This window comes from Lissotriton vulgaris, chromosome 5 (assembly GCF_964263255.1).
Source record: "Lissotriton vulgaris chromosome 5, aLisVul1.2, whole genome shotgun sequence".
NCBI lineage: Eukaryota > Metazoa > Chordata > Amphibia > Caudata > Salamandridae > Lissotriton > Lissotriton vulgaris.
In genome coordinates, this window is record NC_141693.1 from 332,844,462 (window position 1) to 332,866,585 (window position 22,124).

The following is a 22,124-nucleotide window of genomic DNA, read 5'->3' on the forward strand; positions in this document are numbered from 1 at the left end:
AGCTCTAACTTTCACAAATGCAAGACCTATTGCATTGAAAGTGCTTGTTTTGTTTCTTTTTCAGACAACCCTGTTTTTAGGTCGAGCCTAGCAGCAGCGTGCATGCGCTGCTCGCTCTGCGAGGCATGCTGTAGTAGGGTATGCTGTCCATATTTTTTATTGGCTGGTGTCATTGTCTTGGTAAACGCCGGCTTCCGATTCATTATGAGGCTTGTTAGTCCCTCCTTGTTACCACTCTGTCTCCATTTGAGACTGCCCTATCTCCATGTGTTACTGCCCATAAGGGCTGGACCTTTTACTTGGCTCGTAACACGGACTGCTTTATCTAGTGAGTGAGCACTATTTCCTTTAATGAATTTCTGGTCCTGCAGGCAATAAGTGCAGCCCAGGTTTTGATTGGTCACGGGCTCTAAGTGCCATGTGACATGCCCTCCTGCTTTACTGACTGCAATGTTTTTATTTTATTTTGTGTTTCTGTTGACTTTTTAGCAGTTAGGGCGGGCATCGTGAGTGTTTTAACAGCAGTGTATTGGCTCCCCAGTGGCATCCATGATGGGTGATTGTCTCCCGCTGCTGCTCAGTTCTCATACTCTGGGCAGGCATTGTTCCTGTATTTTACAAAAGTTTGCATTACTTGAAGGGAATCTTAGTTTTCATGTCTGTGGCTATCACACGCGTAGGGAGGACAAACTTCAAATGCACAGTAGTGCATAGATTTGTAAGCCAATATAGTTGCTGGTTGTAGGATCTGAGCCCACTCTCTATGCATCTGTGCAACTGCTCTTTTACTTATTTCCTGTGGATTGGGTGGGGGTGAGGAGGATCTGTCCGTGAGGCCGCCGTGGTACTAGGGGATTATTTGCATATCAGACTGAACCCCATTTAAAAAAAGTTGTTAACTATAACTGCAAATGTCAGTTCCTACTTCCAGAGCATCAACTTTGTGTCTTGACGCTGCACATTTCCATAAGTGTTCTCTTAATTTTAAATAAAGTTTGAGAACAATCCAAGGGTAAAAGTTATTGTTAATGAGTAACAACCTCCTGCCAAAATAAGAGAACAATGACATTTTTGATTTAGAACGTGTTTATGATGGGCCTTGCGACACGGATAGTTACTGTTGTTTTTGGGTGAATAGCAGCTCACATAGTGTATCTCATTTTGTAGCATAATGGAATGCCATTGCATAGTGGGGAAACCCGGCTGTCCCTCATTGTATATATGTTATGATCTGTTGTACAGCTTTAATTGATATGATGTACTTTGGGTCTGCATTAGAATATTTTTTGTAGTTCCTGCAGTGTGTGTTCCTTTGACAGACAGTTGATTGCTGCCTGGAAAGGGAGCATCTCCTGCAGTCATTTGCTTCTTAATTAAATATCCTAAAACTTAGTTATCTTAACAAAATTGTTGACGATTCCAGCCACAAATGACTGCTGTCTGGTGATACGAGAATTTATGCAACTGTTACCACGATTTAATGATTTTTCGCATTTTTCGATAAAATGAAGTGAAATTCAATGGAATTTGTCTGAAGGAAGATTGACATCGATACGACTGCGTACAATTGCTGATTCATATAATGTATTTTACTTAAATTACTTTGGATTCACTTCTTTCCTGTTGATGACGGTTGGAGAGGAGCGTGTGTATATTGGAAAGTACACAACGGTGCACGCGACGAGCTACAACTGGAGTCTGGAGCCCCATCGGAAGCCTGGAACTCCATCGGCATCTCCAGATTCCAGCTTACATCCCCTACAGCAGTCAGTGCAGTCTGATGTCAATCATGTGCGTACACTCATGACGTATCCCTCTAAGGAAGAGGAGAGTCTCCACTGCCTGGACCCAAAAAGAACGTTGTTGTTTTACCTTGACTGCACAAAAGAGTTCCTGGTGGACAGCCAAAGAGTTCTTGGTGGACAACCAACTCTTTGTGGGGTAAGTTGGTGCTAAGAAGGGGTGGGCAATGTAGATTAGGAAGATCTCTTGCTGGGTCGTTCTCTGCATTAAGATCTGCAGCAACGTGGGAATCTTTGCCCACGTTTGCCAAGCGCCTCTGCCTGGAAGTAGGGTCTCTAGGACCGGGTATTTTGCCTGTTCGGTCCTGCAGGACTTCCTAGTCCGCAACCTACCTCCGGAATGGTATGACTTGGGTATCTAATTCAAAGGTAAGGAATCTGTGGCTTGTAGCCTTTATCAGATGAACAAGTTTCTTACCTTTGGTAACGCATTATCTGGTGGAGACTCTATCTAGCTGCAGAATCCTTACAGGCACACTCATACCTCCCCACTTTGCGGACTGACTTTGTTAGAACTAGGGTTGTCCCCTTTTTCAGGGCCCTAGTTAGCACACATTTTAGTCAGTTACTCATGACTCTGCGCTTCTGCTGAGGAAAAAAGAAAATTACTGATGTCCACGTGCCTGGGTAGCGCCTATATAGGTGACAGGTGACTAGGTTACTTGGAGCTGATTTGAGCCACCTGCCACTGCGCACAAGAGGTATTGCTCAATTAAATGTTTCCAGATCCAGACTAACGCCTGTGCAAATTCAAAGGTAAGGAATCTGCAGCTGGATAGAGTCTCTACCAGAAAATGCGTTACCGAAGGTAAGTAATTTGTTCCTCACAAGTTTTTGGGGAATGACATGCAGAATTTGATGCTTACCCCGCCAGACACTACATGGGAAGGTAAATAACGTACATTTTCCCCTTGATAAATGTTGGCAGGTTTGTCCTGCCAATTTTACAACAGGTAATTACTGAATTTGATAAGTACTACCAAACTCGGAATTCTGATCTTTGTTTTTTTCTCTGTGTTTATCACGTTTTCGTAAAATTTCCTGTTTAGCACAGATTGCTATCTGTACTCATCCATGAACCATAGTGTTTATCAAATGTTCAGTCTGTAAAGACAACCAGCAACGGAAGTTTACATTAGTGTCAGAGATTAGCCTACTAGTGGCCAGGAAAAACATGGGGTATTTACCGGGTGCAGTAAATAGCGAAGTCAGTGTAAATATTTAAGGCAACAATAATAATACAGAACAATAAACATTTGAGTGATCAATAATAACAGAAGGATTGGTTAAAAGGAAGAACCAACGAAACTATTTATCTTCAAAAGTACAAAATATATTTGATTAGTAATCATTTCAGAAATAAGAAACCCCAATCAAACTGTTCCAATCGAGTCTACAATCACGCGGATGTATGACGTTACAACGCATGCTTTTACAACGCATGCCTTTACAACGCGGTTTTTGCAACGCATGCCTTTACAACGCATAGTGCTTTGGGGCGCTGGATAGTGAATAGTTTAATTTACTATTCCAACTCCAGTCCCCGTGGATAGTTGGGAAGGTGTTGGATAGTACATTAAACCTATTCCCTATCCTAGAGCGCCCCCCAGCGCAATGCGTTGTAATGGTTTGCTTTGTAAAAGTTGCGTCGTAATGGTAGTGCGTTGTAAAAGTTTTGTTGTAAAGGTTGTTTACCCAATCACGCATCTGATACAGTCTACACTTAAAAACCGCATTCTTTTTTTTTTTTATTGAAAATTCATTGGTACAAAAAACAGATACATCTTAATGAAGAAAAATTCCATTATTTCATAATACGTTTCAGTATACATTTAAAACATCATACATAACGCTAGTCATTCAATAAATAAATGTGCCGGGGTTTGCATATACGAATAAATATACATATTAGAAACTCATCGTCCGGTGATCAAAGCTGCCCCTCCCTCCAAATTTTAAAGGGGTCCCATATCTTATTTCCAAAATCCCGCTTTTTCTTACCCTTATAAGAATATAGAGTAGATTCGATATTGTGAATACCAAGAAGCCTGGTCAGCCACAATTGGAAGGTTGGGGCATTAGGATCCTTCCAAGCAGCTGATAGTAGGATACGTAAAACAGCAACAGCTATAAAGATAAAAGCCTCTGTTTCTTTATTCAGACGAGCCGTTTTACTGTCACTCCCGAGAATCATTATTGTCGGGGATAGGCAGATCTTTAAGCCTAGCAGCCCCTCTAAAAATTTCTCTATCTCAGATTTAATCGAACTAAGCTGCTCACAGTAAAAGAACATATGTAATAAGTCCCCTGGACCTTTCTGACACCTGGGGCAGTTACTGTCATTTCTCATGCCCCAATCATGTAGCTTGGATGGTGTATAATACAGGTTAAAAAGTGTTTTAAAATGCTGAACCTTCAAATTTGAGGATCGAAGTACCTGCGTATCCAAGTTCAGGGCCTTGTCGAAATCGGTATCTGGATCTTGAAGTCTAACTGCCCAGGCAACCTCGTGTTTCTCAAGATCGTCGGGGGATTTTTCAATAAGTGCTTGATATATACTGCTGATCCTATCTCCTCCTCCTAGCAAATACCCCAGCACAGGGCAATATGACTCAGGCAAGATATCAGACATAGCCGATTTAAGTGTTTGTGAAACCTGGAAGTACTTAAAGATTTGGTCGTTGGGGAGACCATATTTCTCTTGCAGCCAGTTGAAGCTAGCGACGCTTCCATTCATCGTCACTTTGCCCACAGTCCGAATACCCAACTGCTCCCAGCACTTCCAAGCCCCATCCACACCCAAATTTGGTGTATACCCTGAGTTCCACAGCGGGGTATATATATTTATCTTAGGGATATGGAACAGTTTCTGCAGATTTTTCCACAAATCCCAGGCACTTAAAGCCGCCTTATAGCAGGATTTTTTAAAAAATCTGCGACTGGTTTTTCTCAACAAAACCCCCACAGCCTCCTTTCCCATCAGTAGTTCGTAAATTGAAGGTAAAACATATAAATCTGAGGTAGGATTATTTGTATATCTCTCTCTGGAAGTTGGCTCAAATAATATGGACATCTGAGTTAACAAACCAGCCCAGTGGTAGAATCTGATATTTGGAATCGCCAAGCCTCCGCGTTCCTGGGGGAGGGTCATAAATTTTAATGCCCTCCTGGTTTTACCATATTGCCATAAAAAACTGTTAAAGATAGACTCGATCTTTTTTAACATACCCTCCTCAATTAAATATGGTATACATCTAAACAGATACAGTAATTTAGGTAGCGTGGTCATCTTTAACACATTGGCTCTCCCAATGAGTGTAAGGTGCAATGAGTCCATCCGCTTTAAATCCGATTCGATTTTCTTAAAAAGCGGGAGGTAATTATCTTGTATAATAGAGCCTATTTCAGCATTAATTATTACCCCGAGATAAGTGGCCAATTCGAATGATCGATTTTAACTATCCCCCTAGAACAAATTACCTGGGTCTTCGACTCATTCAAGCGATACCCCGAATACATACCAAACTCGCTAGCGATCTCTACCAATATCTGCATAGCCTCAGCTGGCTTTGGTGTAATTACTGCCAGGTCATCGGCGTATGCCAATATTTTGGTCGTAAATCCATTTGTTACTGCCGGCTGTATTCCCCCGTTCTCAAGAATCTGCCTAACCAGGGGGTCGATATACAGAGCAAACAGGATGGGTGAGCAGGGACACCCTTGACGGGTGCCCCTGCTTATCACAATCCCCTCCGAACTCTGGCCCATCAGCTGTATTCGGGCCATTGGGTCGCAATACATGGCTATAATGGCCGTCCTAATTTTTGGGCCAAACCCTCTCGCCACCAATACATTCCATAGATAGACCCACCTGACGCGGTCGAACGCTTTTTCTGCGCCGAGGAGGATCATGGCGACTCCTCTCCCCCCAGCAGCATAGGCCTCAAACAGTGAGATTGCTCTTCTAACATGGTCCGCCGTTCCACGACCGGGGATAAACCCATGCTGCCATGGGGAGACGAGTTCGCCAATAACCCTCCCCAACCGCATAGCCAGGATCTTGGCATAAAGCTTGTTATCAGAGTCTATCAAAGATATAGGCCTGTATGACTCTGGGTTTTCCCTCGGCTTTCCTTTTTTATGGAAAACTATGATGTTGGTATCTTTCCATGTTTCCGGGATCTTACCCGTACCTATGATGCCATTGAATAGGTCCAATAATATTGGACCCAGCTCTCCTGAGAGGCATTTATACATCTCGAGAGGGATGCCATCTGGCCCAGCCGCCTTGCCAGCAGCCAGGTCAGATAATGCCTCGCGGATCTCATCCCCCGTTATATCCAGCTCCAATTTTTCTCTCTCTACTGGTCCCAGTTTAGGCCCATTATCTGGATAACCGCTGGTTACGTATGTCCCATCCATTTCCTCCTTAAACAGGGTTTTGTAGAAATTAGCAAAGACTGAAAGGATGCCCTGGGGTTCCACCACATCCCGTCCATTCTCACGAATGCTTGTTATTATGCTCTTAGTATAATCTTGTCTGATCCTTAGCGCTAATTCCTTACCAGCCTGCTCCCCAGTTTCATATACCCTCCCCCTGTATGTCCAATATTCTGCTGCCGCCTTTTCTGCAAAGTATTTTTGTAATTCGGCTTTAATTAGGCAGATGTTAATTTGGCTCTCTCTACCTTCCCTCCCTTGGGTTATATCCTGGCAGAATGTCTGGCATAATATCGACAGACAGAATATCGATATGCAAAAATATCGGAACAAAAATATCGACAGCAAAAATATCGGAATCCTATCTTCATTAAGGTAAGTACAAAAATATCGAAAAAATAATATCGAAGTACAAAAATATCGGAATCAAAAATATCGTTTTTTTAAATGTATTAATAATAATGTAAAAATAAATTTAAAATACATATAATTTTACAACTATTAAATAAAAATATTAAAACAAAATTAAAACTAATACATATACATTTAAAATAAATAAAGCACTTAATAATTTAAAGTAATTTTAATTTTTTTCATGTAATTTATTTGATTTAATGTAATTTTTTTTTGTTTTTACCCTGTACGCCTGTACTCCAAAAACCCAAAACTGACCCTGAACCCTAAAAATATCCCTGTACCCCAAAAACCCAAAACTGACCCTGAAACCTAAAAATACCCCTTTACCCAAAAACTGAAAACTGACCCTTATCCCTTAAAATACCCCTTTACCCAAAAACTGAAAACTGACCCTGAACCCTAAAAATACCCCTTTACCCAAAAACTAAAAACTGACCCTAAACCCTAAAAATACCTCTTTACCCAAAAACTGAAAACTGACCCTGAACCCTAAAAATACCCCTTTACCCATGAACTGAAAACTGACCCAGTACCCTAAAAATACCCCTTTACCCAAAAACTGAAAACTGACCCAGAACCCTAAAAATACCCCTTTACCCAAAAACTGAAAACTGACCCTGAACCCTAAAAATACCCCTTTACCCAAAAACTGAAAACTGACCCTGAACCCTAAAAATACCCCTTTACCCATGAACTGAAAACTGACCCTGAACCCTAAAAATACCCCTTTACCCAAAAACTGAAAACTGACCCAGAACCCTAAAAATACCTCTTTACCCAAAAACTGAAAACTGACCCTGAACCCTAAAAATACTCCTTTACCCAAAATTAATTAATATTATTTAATTACCAATTAATTATTAATTAACAATAACAATAAAGTAAATATATTAGCACATTTGCTGTAATTAATTTAATTTAATAATTAATATTATTTTTCCCAATTAATTAATTAAGAATAACAATAAATGATATATAAAAACATTACTATAATTAATGTAATTAAATAATTATTATTAATCAATTACCAACTAATTAATAATTATAAATATGTCAAAAATTATATTAATTAATTAACTAATTAATAAAAATTAATTACTAATTAATTATTAATTAAAATATGTACAAACATATATCAATTAATTAATTATTATTAAATTACTTCCCACCCTATTCCCCTATAAACCCATAACTCGCTACAGAACATATTTATCAATTAATCAATTAATTAAAAATAATTAAAAATTATTTCTCAATTAATTAAACATAATTCCTAATAATTAATAATTAATTAAACATAATTAAATTACTTCCCACCCTATTCCCCTATAAACCCACAACCCGCTACAGTAGTAAAAGACAATATTTAATTAAATTACATTAAAAATAAATAATAAAACATAATAAATACAATATAATATACACTAAATTTATTTAAAAATTGATATTAGTAACATCAAAGTTATTAATTTCGATATTATTAACATCGATATTTACAACTTCGATATTACTGATATCATACCAATATCGATATTAAGACTGTCAATATTACTTACCTTCGATATTTTGTCCCATTGATATTTAAACTTCGATATTTTTGTATATCGATATTTAAAAATCGATATTTTGTCTGTGTACCATCCTGGCAGTGTTGTTCTTCTGCCTTGCCTAGCTCCCCCAAAAGCCTGACCTTAGTGGCTTGCTCTTTTTTCCTAGACTGCGCAGAGTAACTAATAACCTCCCCCCTTAATACTGCTTTAAATGAATCCCACACAGAATTCCTTGATGCGCTGTACCGATTGGCATCAAAGAATTTGCGTGCCCATTTCTGCATATGTTCAAGAAAAACAGCATTCTAATGACAAAAAATTGTTCATATAGATTGATAGTTAGCATTCATTTTCATAGACAAGCAGTGTGGCACAATAATTTTTGACTGTTGTATTCTACGCGCACTGGAGGGGTGCCTTCATCAGGAAAGGCCACAATCAGACAACGATGATATCGGAAAAGACAATATTTCATATAAATGGTTCTTTCAAATAATTGATACAAAGCATCTAGATAGTGTGCAAAATAAATTTTTATGTTTGCAGTTAACTGAATTAAGGTGATGAATGGAAAATATATCAGAGGTGGAGAGAAGGAATTTCTTCAGCTATCTCCGAGTGAGATGGGTGTTGATAGTCTGAAAATAATATAAGAGGGATTTAAAACTGTGGATGAATGACGTGCATAGTGACTAATAGAAAAGCCCCAACCTGCAAGATATGAATCAAGGCTTCACACAACTGAAACCAATATGTGTCTACTTGTGGACACCAATTGGATGAATAAGGGGAGGGTAAAAGAAAATTTGAATTTACCCTATTTTTATGATAGTGGTCACCAAGTTGTATCTGTCAGTTGTACAGCGCAATATCCGCTCAAAACTGTAACCTTTATAAACTAAAAGTTAAAAACATGACATCCATGTGAGTCCATCATGCAGTGATGTAATAATGTTATATTTATGGTTTACCATTATATGTACCTTGATAGAGTTGCAGAGATATAGGTTGCAGGTACGTAAAACGTAATATAGTGTTGACATAAAGTTGCTTTCAAACAAGGTTAAACCGAAATGGTGGATTACTGACAAAAAAAGAGGAATACTACTAAATACTAGGATATCAATATTATGGTGACTAATCTGGGTAACAATATTATTGTATACTAGATATGGAAATTATATTTCTACAGAATATTACAGTTGATTCTCTTCATTGCTACCTGACTGAGTTCCAATTCATTGTATTTGAGGGAGCTTGGGCCCACATGCATCATTGTTACATTTTGCGATTTCTTAATTAAGGAATCGCAATTAAGAAATCGCAAAATGCTATGCATTAAAAAAAATCGCAATATTTTTTGCGATTCAGTATTTTTCCTTAATTGCGATTCACAATTTGCGAATCGCAATTAAGGAAAACCCTTCCCATTGATTCCCATGGGCCAAAAGGCCCATAGGAATGAATGGGAAGGCATTCAAATTTTGCGAATTTCAGATTGCGAATCGCAAAATGTGAATGCAATTTCAAGGGTGCAGGGGGGGGGTCCGAAGAACGCCTCCCTGCACCCCTGAAATTTAACTTTGAATGCAATTTACCCACACACATGCCCCAAGGGCGTGTGTAAATTAAAAGTGTCAAAAATGCAATTTGTGCATATTTGAAAGTTTTCTGTAAATTAGCATGAAGTTCAACTTCATGCTAATTTACCACTTCCAAATTAGCATGAAGTTCAACTTCATGCTAATTTACCACTTCCAAATTGCGAATTCGCAATTACAAAATGATCATGCATTGCATTTAAGAAATCTGAAATTGCGATTTCTTAAATGCAATCGCAATTTTAGAAATCGCAACATGGTTGCGATTCCTAAAATTGCAAAATGCATGATGCATTCCAAATTGGTCAATTGCATTCGCAAACGGCCGAAAAATGCGATTCGCACCGTTTGCGAATGCAATTGACTTTGATGCATGTGGGCATTAATGATTTACTATATAGTAATTCCATATTTGAATTTAAAATAAAATCACAATTATTTGGGGAAAAAGAGAAAAGAAAAAAAACTATAATACTTACATCACGATACATTGAGCGTTTCTCAGATGATATGATTCTAAAAGGTGAAGAAACAAAAGAAAAAACGTGAAGCGCCGATATGTACAGCTATTAAACAAAAAGCCAAAAGTTTTTGTTAAAACATGTCAAACAGATATAATGGTATGATGACAACTGCGGTGTACACCATATGAGTTTTATACAGTGGGTACTGGGGCCAATTGTGCGATGAGAGGAGAGTGTGTGTAAGCCGTCGATTTAATAACCACTTTTCTCTTTAGAAAAAGGGAAATAATTAACGTATAGAATGAAAATGTTTCTGCATTAATTGTCACAGCTGAATTTAAGGGTTTAAACTAGTTCTACTATGCAATTCTTTTCATAGCGCGTGACCTCACTTGGAGAGCAGGTGTGGGGTAAAATGCAGTATTATCTTCTCCATGGGACTGCTTTAAAATCGTTGCAGTACAGCTGAAGGTAATGGATTGGTTCTAAGAATGCCTCAAATATCGGATTGTGTTTGTTGAGGCGAGGTGGCACAATTTAAATAGGCACAGTAACTGAACGGAGGGACGTTGAAATTAAAGCACCCGATCGCATATACAGTCATTCAAGTCAGTCAAAAGATACTTTATTTCGGCTATACAGTCTTTTTTTTTTTTTTATTTTTTTTTTATTAGTCCTCATTAGCCCTTGGATTGGTCCAATTGTGCTCCTACCCGCATAGCCATCGGGGCAGCTCTCTACTCAGCACCGCGAAGCCCAACAATGAACTCCCAGTACACCGAAAGTCCGCCCCGATGTCGCCCGCAGAGCTTGGACGAACCTTCTCCCTTCAGGCCAGTTTGACCAGTTGTCCAATATCTGTACTGTGCCTCCCTTTGGACAAGGAGATTTTAGGTCTAATCATCGGACCCGGGGAAAGAAAAAAAAAAAAAAACCCCGGGGTTGGCTAACTGTCCCTTTTCCAATTGACCAAAAAATCCCAAAATCTCAACGATCGGGGGCTACATGTTCTGGATAAGTCCTGCTTTGATATTACATATAATGAGGACAGCCACTCTGCATGTGTTGGGGGGTTTATGCTTATTCAATTTTTGCAGATCTCCCTTCTTGCCATTAAAATGGCGTAAAACAGAAATTCTCTCTCTAGTCCCTTGATGTTATCGTTGGTTCCAAAAATGATCAAAAGCCATGAGCACCGGATAGATAAGCCAAGAATAGATTCAAGTGTTGCTCTAACTTCGTTCCAGAAAGTAGCAATGTTCGGGCATTCCCAAAACATGTGGAGGTCCGAGGCAGCTGGAAGAGAGCATTTGGAACAGCACTTCCCTGGTTGAAATTTTGACAAGCGTTTAGGAGAATAATATGCTCTATGAAGTGTATAAAAGTGGTTGCGCCGCAACCATGCAGGCTTGATAATTTTATAGAGAAGGAGAAAAGATTCCTCCCATGTGTCCTCCATATGTGATTCCCCCTCCGCACCCCAGAGTTTTTCCGGTAGGTTGAGGTCTCTCTCTCCATCCTCTATGATATGCCAGTAAAAAAGTGCTACTTCCTTTTTCCCAGGAGGTCTTTCAACTAGGGTGTTTTCTAACAAGCTCTCCTCGCCCATCATTGCTTTCTTCTTAGTTTGAGCCCGAAGCCAGCTACTTAATTGCAAATATACTAACCAAGAGAGTGGTGATGTTACCTTAAGATTGAAAATATCCCAGCTTATGATTGATCTTTCCACCAGTATATCGCCCCACTGTGTGATATCCGCATCTAACAAAACTCTTTTAACTGTGTTGGCTTCTTGTGATGTTAATCCCGGTAAATCCCAAATCGGGGCATGTTTGGATAGGTAACCTATCCCAATCTTAGATTTTATTCGAAACCATTCTTTTGCAGTGCCTGATAATGTTTTTAATCTAATTTTTTTGAAGAACTTCTGGTGCCCGAACTTGAAGAGGAATCCGTTCACAGGAAGGTCCGAACCTATTAGCATAGCCTTATACATAAGCCCATTTGCATTTTCCCAAGGAATCTTAAGCAACATCCTAGAGTGGGTCAGATGGAATGCCCAGGAGTAATATTCTAGGTCTGGCAGTGCGAGCCCTCCTTTTTCTCTTCTCCTTCTCAGTTTTTTCCAGGATAATCTGCTGGATTTATACCCCCAAACAAATGAATTGATATTTTGCTGACATTTTACAAGCTGTTTAGTGTCAAAAGATAACGGGATGGAATTAAAAATAAAAGTAAATTTCGGGAGGATACTCATTTTTATCAAGCTGGTTCTCCCATAGATGGTAAGCGGGAGAAAGGACCAAGCTTTCATCAAGGTTTGAGATTCTCAAGAAATACGAGCTAAATTGTTTTGGGCTAGATGTTCTAACTCTTTAGTAATTGTAATTCCCAGATACCTCAACGAAGATTTTATCGGAAGCTGAAGATTTTGAATGTTCCAGACCATAATTTCGGTTTTCCCTGCGTTAATTTCATATCCTGAAAATCTACCGAAGTCCTCCGCTCTCTTTATAATAATTGGAAATGCCAACGCAGGATCAGTTGTATAAATAATTATATCATCGGCGTACAAACCAATCTTTTTTTCCCAACCCGAAAAATTAAAATGTGGTATATTAGTATCCTCCCTAATTGACTGAGCAAATGGTTCTACATACAAATTAAAAAGAAGTGGGGATAAGGGACAGCCCTGCCTTGTTCCTCGACTAATTTTGAAAGGAGTGGTCCGTGTACCATTAATTAATAGGGATGCTCTAGGATTATTGTATAATAAACTTATAGCCCTGCAAAACTTAGGGCCCAGATGGTATTTTTTCATAATTAAGTTTAAATATTCCCAGTTTACCCTATCAAATGCTTTAGTAGCATCTAGGGTCATGATGGCCAGGGGTAGACCGAAAGTTGAGGCAATATCCACAGCTCCCACCAAGTCATAGGTTAGGTCGGCCAATTGCCGGCCCCTAATAAATCCCTTTTGATCAGGGTGGATAATTGTGCCAATCTCGCTTCCCAATCTCTCAGCCAAGATTGAAGTAAAGATTTTGTAATCGTTGTTGAGGAGCGAGATTGGGCGGTATGATCCACACTCAGCTGGGTCTTTTCCTGTTTTCAATATTAAAGCTATATTGGCTTCTCCCCAAGAGCTTGGTGGTGTCTCCCCCCTAATCATTATGTTGTTGAAAAGATTCGTAAGGACAGGGGTAAGAGTAGAATTGAGTACCCTATATAAATCTCCTGGGAGACCATCTGGGCCCGCAGCTTTGCCCTGAGCTAGTTGCTTAATAGTGTTAGAAACTTCCAACTCTGTTATAGCTTTATCTATTTTTTCCATTTGGTGATTTTCCAATTCTGGGAGAGTTATATTACTCAACCATTCGTTCCTTTCGTTCCGGTTAACATTGAGCTCCTCTGTGTAAATATTCTGAAAGAACTCATTAAAAGCTTCGCCAATAGCTGTATCTGTAGACCTACTATTGGCTTCCCCAGCAACCCTCACTTCGGCTATACAGTCTTAAAAGCACAACAGATGTTACAATCAATAAAATAGAATAGGATATTACATTGAAAAGGGCATTTAGGAGTAAATATTCAAAAAACAGACATTCCTTAATAAACAAAGATAGATTACATATTTACCACAGCGTTAGCGGTCATTAAATAACTACCCGAGATAATGGCTTGCGAATCGTCAGTAAATCCCGGGTCTCTTACTTAATGATTATAAAACTATTAAAACCAGTATCAATACATTTTCAGATTTTATTGCACTACTTGTTAAAAAGATAAATTAACAAGCATTTACAATGCAATGGTTTCGCCTTTAGAAAAGTTAGAGCTATTGGCATTGTAAATGACAAAATTTGTATTTATGTGTTGGTTTTGTCATTTACATTGCCATTAGCTTAATCTCTCGCAATGTGAGACCTATTGTACCCTACGGACGAGCTCAGCAGACAGCAATTACTACCACACACACACACCCAGAGCCACACACACACACACCCAGAGCCCCACACACCCCCAGAGCCCCACACACACCCAGAGCCCCCCCACACACACACTCAGAGCCCCACACACACACACCCCCCAGAGCCCCCCCCCACACACACACACACCCAGAGCCCCACACACACACACACAGCCAGAGCCACACACACACACCCAGAACCACACACACACACACACCCAGAGCCCCCCACACACACACACACACGCCAGGCGAAACCTAAAAAGTATAACAAATGAAAATGAAGAAGGAATAGGCAATATACAAAATGTACAACCTCTTTTTACAAACTACTGTAGCAGAACCACAACAGTGCTAACCTGAACATTACAAAAAAAGTGCAGTCTGTTCTACGGACTGAAAATCACTTTAAATGCTTTTGACTGTCTCATGGAAAGAATATGAGAAGTGTGTACACAAAATCACAAATTTAACATAAAGGTTTATCCACCCACTTCTTGACCACCGCTTCCCACAAAAATCCACTGGCCAGCAGTAGTAGAGCCTCGCTTTAATAATCCCTGCGCATAAAAGGGTGAGGCAACTCACAATCATAGCACCTTTACACGTGAATTGGAGGTACAGGAAGCACCTAACTAGGAAGCACCAGAGAGTTTATGTTTATGAGTAGAGCAAGGCTCAAGAATGAGTGCAAAAAAGTTGGTGGCAGGGTGGAGGGAGTTCGGTGAGAGGTTGCAGAAAGCAGCAACGTGACGTGAAATACATGAGCCTACTCCATGTTTGAGGAAATAAGATTCTTAGTCTGTGTCGGATCAAACCTTTGAGTGGGTACTTGCACACTCAACGGCATGGGATACGTCTGCCGCAACAGGGGACGCGAGTTTCCAACAACAGGTGTAAGTGTCAGACACAGAGTTCTGCATTTAGCCCACACTAACACTGCTGCTACCAAACTGGCGTCACGGACATCTTTAAACATTTTCCATCCAAAGTTATGCAAAGAAGTGAGCAGTCTCCCTATATCGAGAGAGACACAACATAGACTAAACAAAGCAAAGGTGCCATGCACAACTACACAAAGGTGCACACCCTGACGTTCCCTACACAAAGCCCACATACTCACAAAGCAAAAGTGACACACATAAACCGGCCTACCCCGCATCGAGATAAAATGCAGACTACTAAGAGCAAATGTGGCATGCACGTACATACCAACATGACCCACATACGAACTACACACACCGCACACGATTTTGCGGCGTTAGGTCGATGCTCCTTATTTTTCGACTGGCTCATTTTGATACATTGGGTTTTAAAGGTCCCGGCCACTTACTGCGTTCTCTCTCCTCTAATGCACCTTCTTTCCTCCAAATATTTACGGAGCCGGGACGGGGGCAGCGGCTTTAAAAAATTCAAACCCCGTTTGGGGGGAGGGGGCCGGCAGAAGTGGAGAGGGGTGCTTTCAGCTCAGAACCCCATTGTCCTCCCATTTCAAAGGGGGAACCTGCCCGCTGCTCGTCCTTTTGATTGATGACGCTGGTGAATGAGTGGGGAGCGCCGAGTGACAGTCCCTGAATGGTCCCCTTGCAAATAAAGAGGCCTGTGGAAGGAACTGGGGAGTCTGAAGGAGACGGGCTCGCTGGCACTCACCAAGCGCTTAGATAAAGGCAGCCGGCACAATAGCACCTTCTCTAGGGGGACAGACAGCCTTTACAGCCCTCCTGGTGTCGTATCCTGCTGGGGGGAGCCTGCCCTCTCCTCGTCAGCCCCTCGGCCGCTTTTCTTTTCCTCCCCCAGCAGTTTACTTTGAAAGCAACAATATATTCCTGAAGACGGGCGCTGAATAACAACACCGCGCTCTGAAAGACAAAGGGGGAAATATACATAGTTTGCTCTGTCCTCCTCCAGATCAGAGGTCAGGGAAGTCGCCGAGTTGGTGGGACAGCGCCCCGCACATCTCCCACGCGCGGGTGCTCTAAGGAGCAAGAGTGAAAGTAGCAGACAGCGGGAGGGGGGGCGGGCACACGGACAGTGGGAGGGGGCGGGTGAACGGGCTCACAGACTGCGGGAGGGGGGGCGGGTTAATGGGCACACAAACAGCGGGAGGGGGGCGGGCACACGGACAGCGGGAGGGGGTGGGTGAATGGGCTCACGGACAGCGGGAGGGGGGGCGGGTTAACGGGCACACGGACAGCAGGAGGGGGGTGGGCACACGGACAGCGGGAGAGGGGACGGGCACACAGACAGCGGGAAGGGGGACGGGCACACGGACAGCGGGAGGGGGGACGGGCTAACGGACAGCGGGAGGGGGATGGGTTAACGGACAGCGGGAGGGGGGACGGGCACACGGACAGCGGGAGGGGGGACGGGCACACAGACAGCAGGAGGGGGGGCGGGCTCACGGACAGCGGGAGGGGGGGCGGGAACGGGAGTAAAATATGCCGCTTACCTGCTAGCCGATGGCAGGCAGACGTCCCTCGTTGCGGTGCCTTCCAGGAGAAATGACCAAAACAAACCTCCCCCGACAAAAAAAAATCACCGCCCACAGCCGCATGATGTAGGCAAAAGCCTAAAAGTCTCAGGAACGCCCACGAATCCGCTCCGGCTTGACGGACAGATCTCTGTTCCAATGGCTAGCCTCCATTTATGGAGCTAGCCAATGGAACAGAGCGGCGGGACTACACTCACATACTCTAAACAAAAGATTTCGCCTGCGCGAAACGCTGCTTGCGCAGCTTACGACAGGCAAAACCTAAAAAGAAAAACATTCAAAATTACATTACCTACACAAGAAAAATAAACAACAATTATTGTCATCACAATTCTCTGGATGACACTATATAGCAGAAAAGGGTACTACAAATATCCTTTGGAGGGCAGCATCACCTGTTGCCCATCTCTTTCCCCTTTAGGATTCCTCTACGTATGCACCACATTGCAAAGAGGAATTTCGAGGTAGCGACTACAAATAGTGGGAATGTTTTGAATTTAAGTAGCCTGAAAACCTCAATGTGGTTTCTGAGCCCCAAATGTCTGCATAATTGAATAACCCACTTCGATCTAGACCTATGCTAAGCATTACAGAAGAGCATTATATGGAGTTCTGTTTCTTCCGAAGCGGAGCAGCCAGGACAATCTAATTTGGCTGCACCCTTCCATTTATTTGTAAATGCACGTAACGGAAGTGTACCGTGCCAAAATTGTAGAAGCATTTTTTTTGCCATGAATGGTTGGATACTGTCCAAGGTCAATTCCAGTTTAAACTACTGCTTGGCATCCAGAAACCTTCATGTCAAGAAGCCTGAGATCGTACTTCGAATCAATTGGGCAAGTTTAAATTCCTTAAGAGCTAGAGCTAGGGTCTTTTTGGAAGTACTGGAACAGGTCTCCTCCGGATTTGACCACAAGTTACCAAACCCCAATGAAAAACAGACACTCCTAACATAGGACAGCCATGGTAGGTTGATAGCCCCCAGTTTGCACATAACATCCCTCAATTCCTCCCTAAAACTAATTAACTCTGGCGTGCTCCAAATACGACGCCAGAAAAGGAGAGGATGAGAGGCAATTAGATCTGAAATGGGGCCAATACCCAAATCCATCCTAAGTGGAGTTAAGGGCGTACTTTTTGGAAGACCCAACAACTGCCTAATGAATGTGTTCTTAGTCACCATTAAGGTGTGAGATGGGCAGTGACCCCAAAGTTCGGCTCCATATAGGGATGCTCCCCTTGCTTGGATTTTGTAGATTTCAGCCAAGGGGACCAATTACTTTTTGGGAACAATTTTTGTGGACTTTCAGGATGCCTCCCATTGACTGCGTTAATTTCAAATTGGCCTTCATTATTTGTGTCCACCAGTCCATTTTATCATTCAATGTAATGCCCAAATAGTCGAAGATGGGCACTCTCTCTAGGGGCCTACCATCCATTTGGGGATGTGGGCAGTTGGTAGTTTTTGCGTGGAAGACCATATATTTGTTTTTTTAACATTTATCACCAGATTCCTTTTCCTACAGAATGCACTAAACTCATCCAAAACGCGCTGCATGCCCATAGATGATTTAGACAAAAGTAGCGTCTCGTCAGCAAACATTAAGGTTGGTATTTTCCTATTTGCTAACCTTGGTGAGTCTATATCCTTTGCAGCTAAACGAGTATCAATTAAACCGTTCAGGAAGAGGGAGAAGAGGGTTGGCGCTAACACGCATCCCTGCCTCACACCTTTCTCCACAGGAAAGGGAGCATTCAATTCTCCTTTCTTGCCAAATCTTACCCTTGCATAAGTGCCTTTATGTAAGAGCTTTAAAAGCTGGCAAAGATAAACCGGAAGCCCCAAGTTGTGTAGGAGTCCCCATAACTGCTCATGGTGGACCATATCACAGGCGGACCTAAGGTCCACAAAAGTCAGATAAAGGCTACCCTCTTCCAAGGTTACTGTTTTCCAGTAAATTGCAATCAAAAGATTAGCAGCCAGATTCATCAAAGAGCCGTTTTGCGAGTCCTTAATAGCGAATATTAAGGAATCGCTATTAAGGACTTGCAAAACGGGATTCATGTAGGAATCGCTAAAGAAATTGCAATTCCTACACATTCCTTATTTGCGATTAGCAAATTGCTAATCGCAAATAAGGAATACTCCCCATTCATTCCTAAGGGCCTAAAGGCAGGCCCATAGGAATGAATGGGGAGTATTCCTTATTTGCGATTAGCAATTTGCTAATCGCAAATAAGATAGCGATTTCAAGGGTGCCAGGGGTGTCCAAAGGACACCCTGTAGCACCCCTGAAATGCAAATTTACACAGGTGTTGCGCACACACATGTCCAAAGGACATGTGTGTGTGTCACATGCAACAGAGAAAAATGCACTAAAGTGCATTTTTCTATTTTTTCGCTATTTACCACAAAGTCAGACTTCGGGGTAAATAGCGGCCAAATATTGCAAATTCGCAATTTAAAATGGGTTAATGAATTGTATTTAAGGAATCTCTAATAGAGATTCCTTAAATGCAATTCCTCGCAAATATGCGATTTCGCAAATGGCGATTTTTGCATTTGGGATGATGAATCCCAAATGCAAAAATTGTGCTTGCAAAGGGCCAGTTTCTCAGAATCTGGCCCTTTGCGAGCGCAATTTCCTTTCATGAATCTAGCTGTTGGTCTATAGTCGAGATTTTAGACCTAAATCTTGCTTGTAAAGGGGTTAGGACATTTGACTCGTCCATCCATGATTGCAGTCGCCCCAGGAGAACAAGAGCAAATATCTTTTGGGTGACATCAATAAGGCTAATAGGCCGATAATTTTCTGGATCTAATGGGGAGCCTTTTTTTAAAATGTGAATAATTTCCGCACCAGCCCCAGTCGAGGGGGGTGCTCCATACCTTGGATAATAGCATTAAATAATGTCTGCAGATAGGGTGCCGAGACAGCCTGTTCAGTTCTGAACAGGTCACCAGGGATTCTGTCCAGACCCAGTGCCTTATTAGGAAGTAACTTGCCCAATGCCAGAGTGACTTCCAGCAGTGTACAAGGTGGTGGATCAATATTTGAGGGGATTTGAAGAACATCTACTTTCCCATGTGCTACAGTATCATCTAGGGACCTAAAGTATACAATTTTAAAATGCAATCTCCAAGCTTCGTCCACTAGATTTGGAGCAGCAGCTGAGTTGCTTTCGGAGTAGCCTGTCTTCACTAGGTTCCAAAAGCCTCTCATATCTTTAGTGTCCAAAGCTGTCTTGATCGCTGCCCATTTTTCTTTCTCCCAGGCTGTTTTGGCTTCAGCCATGGTGTTTTTATAATGAGAACTGGCTGCTCTGGTACCTAGGACATACTGATTCTTAACTCCATGTATCATTGCGCTTTTAGCTTCCCTGCACGCTTTATTAAACCATGGATGTTTTGGTTTGGGGTCGAGCATGTTATTATTTTCTTGTTTATAGAAAAAGTCTGCCAACTTTAAGAACATATCACGGTGGTTGGTATTTATCGACAGCATAGATTCATGGCCTTGGTAATTTTCAGCCGCACAGAAAGCAAACTCTAAAAAAGGATAATCTCTGTGTACAAAGAAGCAATTTTTTCATCTGATGCAGCTAATGTACCCCAGAAAACTCTTCTGCCACCTTCTCTCACAATTACATTTTGGGGGTGGGGGTTGTATTGGCAAGCCCTGGTGTTTACTGAATTGGGGGTAGGATATCTCAAGTATTAATGGATTATGGTCACTTTCACATCGTGGTTGGACAGTGAAATCCCTAATTTTGGACCAATTCTCAACATCAACCAAAATATAATCAATTGTGGAGGCCTGTCCTATTTTATTAAAAGTTGGGTTTCCCGGGCTAACTGAAGGAAATCGACCATTACAGGCCCTAAGCGAATAAGTAAGTGTAAGTGAGGTCATCTGAAGAACAAGGGGGGACCAACCCCTTGTTGGATAAATATTACAATCAGGGATTGACCAGACAGTCTTCTTCGCTTGTGATATTGGTTTTTATACCATTGAGAGGTTCGAAGTGACAATTGAAGTCCCCCCCTACAACTAGGTGGACAGACTCAGGTAGAGTAAGCAGAAAAGAAGTCAAGAGTCTAGGGTCTGTGAGGTTTTCCCCAACTTCACTGGACGGGAGTATACATTTATGACAGCCAATTTAAATTGGTCGTCAAGTGAGAGGAGAATACACAGTATATCCAAGGATCCAGTATCAAGGACTTTAATTGTACACCCCAGATGGATAGCATCCCAAATACATAGGCCCCTAAGGGTCTCCCTCTAAGGCCTTGCAGGGCTGGGATTGAGTAAGCTACATATCCTAGCCTATATAGTGGATCAGCAGACCATGTCTCTTGGAAGAGACATAGCTCATGCATATAAATGTAGTCTCCCCAGTCAGGATGGTCCAGCTTGGAAGCAAGACCTGCTATGTTCCATGATAGAACCTTAGTGTTATGTAGGTCTTTTGTTTTTTCAGTCAGAAGATTGAGAGTTTCCACCTCCTGCTGGAGTGTTTGACAAAGTATCCACTCCCAGTCTTGTGTGTTTCCCGAATGGTCCCCCAATGTATTCAGCGAGGCTTCCAGTCCACCCGGATCTACTATAGCCTCAAGTGTTTCCCCCGAGAGGGCGAACCCCAAACTCAAATCTATCACAATTTTGTAGCAGTAGTGACTGGATGGCTATACCTTCGGCTGATTCTACTGAGGGATCCAGTCAATCAACTAGGTCTAAGCTGCTAAATCTATTGCTAATTGGAATGTTAAAGGACTGGATTATTTCAGGGCCCGGCCCATGTTAGGAAGTGGCCAGTCTGGGCTCTCTTTTCTCATTTTTTATATACACCTCCCATTCTTTCTATCAAGGGAGTAGAAGGAGAGAAATAACCAAGAGAAAGCGTCCTTATGCCGCTAGTCTCCCTTACTTGGTCCCAGTTTAGGATATATTGAACCGCCCTGGTGTCCCTGAAATTGATCAAAACGCAATCCCCCCGGATATCTTTCTTCCTCTGACCCAGCCAACTAACATGCATAGTAAAGAGAATTTCGCTCTGGATTGAGGAGGGCAATGGTCTATGTTTGTTTAACCAAAAGATGACGTTATTTTTAATTCAGGATATGACTCCACTCTATCTGTTTCCAGCTCAGGGACTCCAGTTAAGATAACAGTATAGGGGGTCGAGGCCGTGGGTAGATCTATACATTGCAAATTGGATTTAAGTGTAGTTCTGTTAGAATTACCATTGTTCCCATAATATCCTCTACTTTTACTAGGAAAATTAAGTTCCACTTGCGGGCCCAAGGTTGTTAACATTTTCAAAGGGCCTTGGCCATCAACCCCCTCCTTTGGTGCCCCAGGTTTTGACCCACCCGGGTCTGCAGATT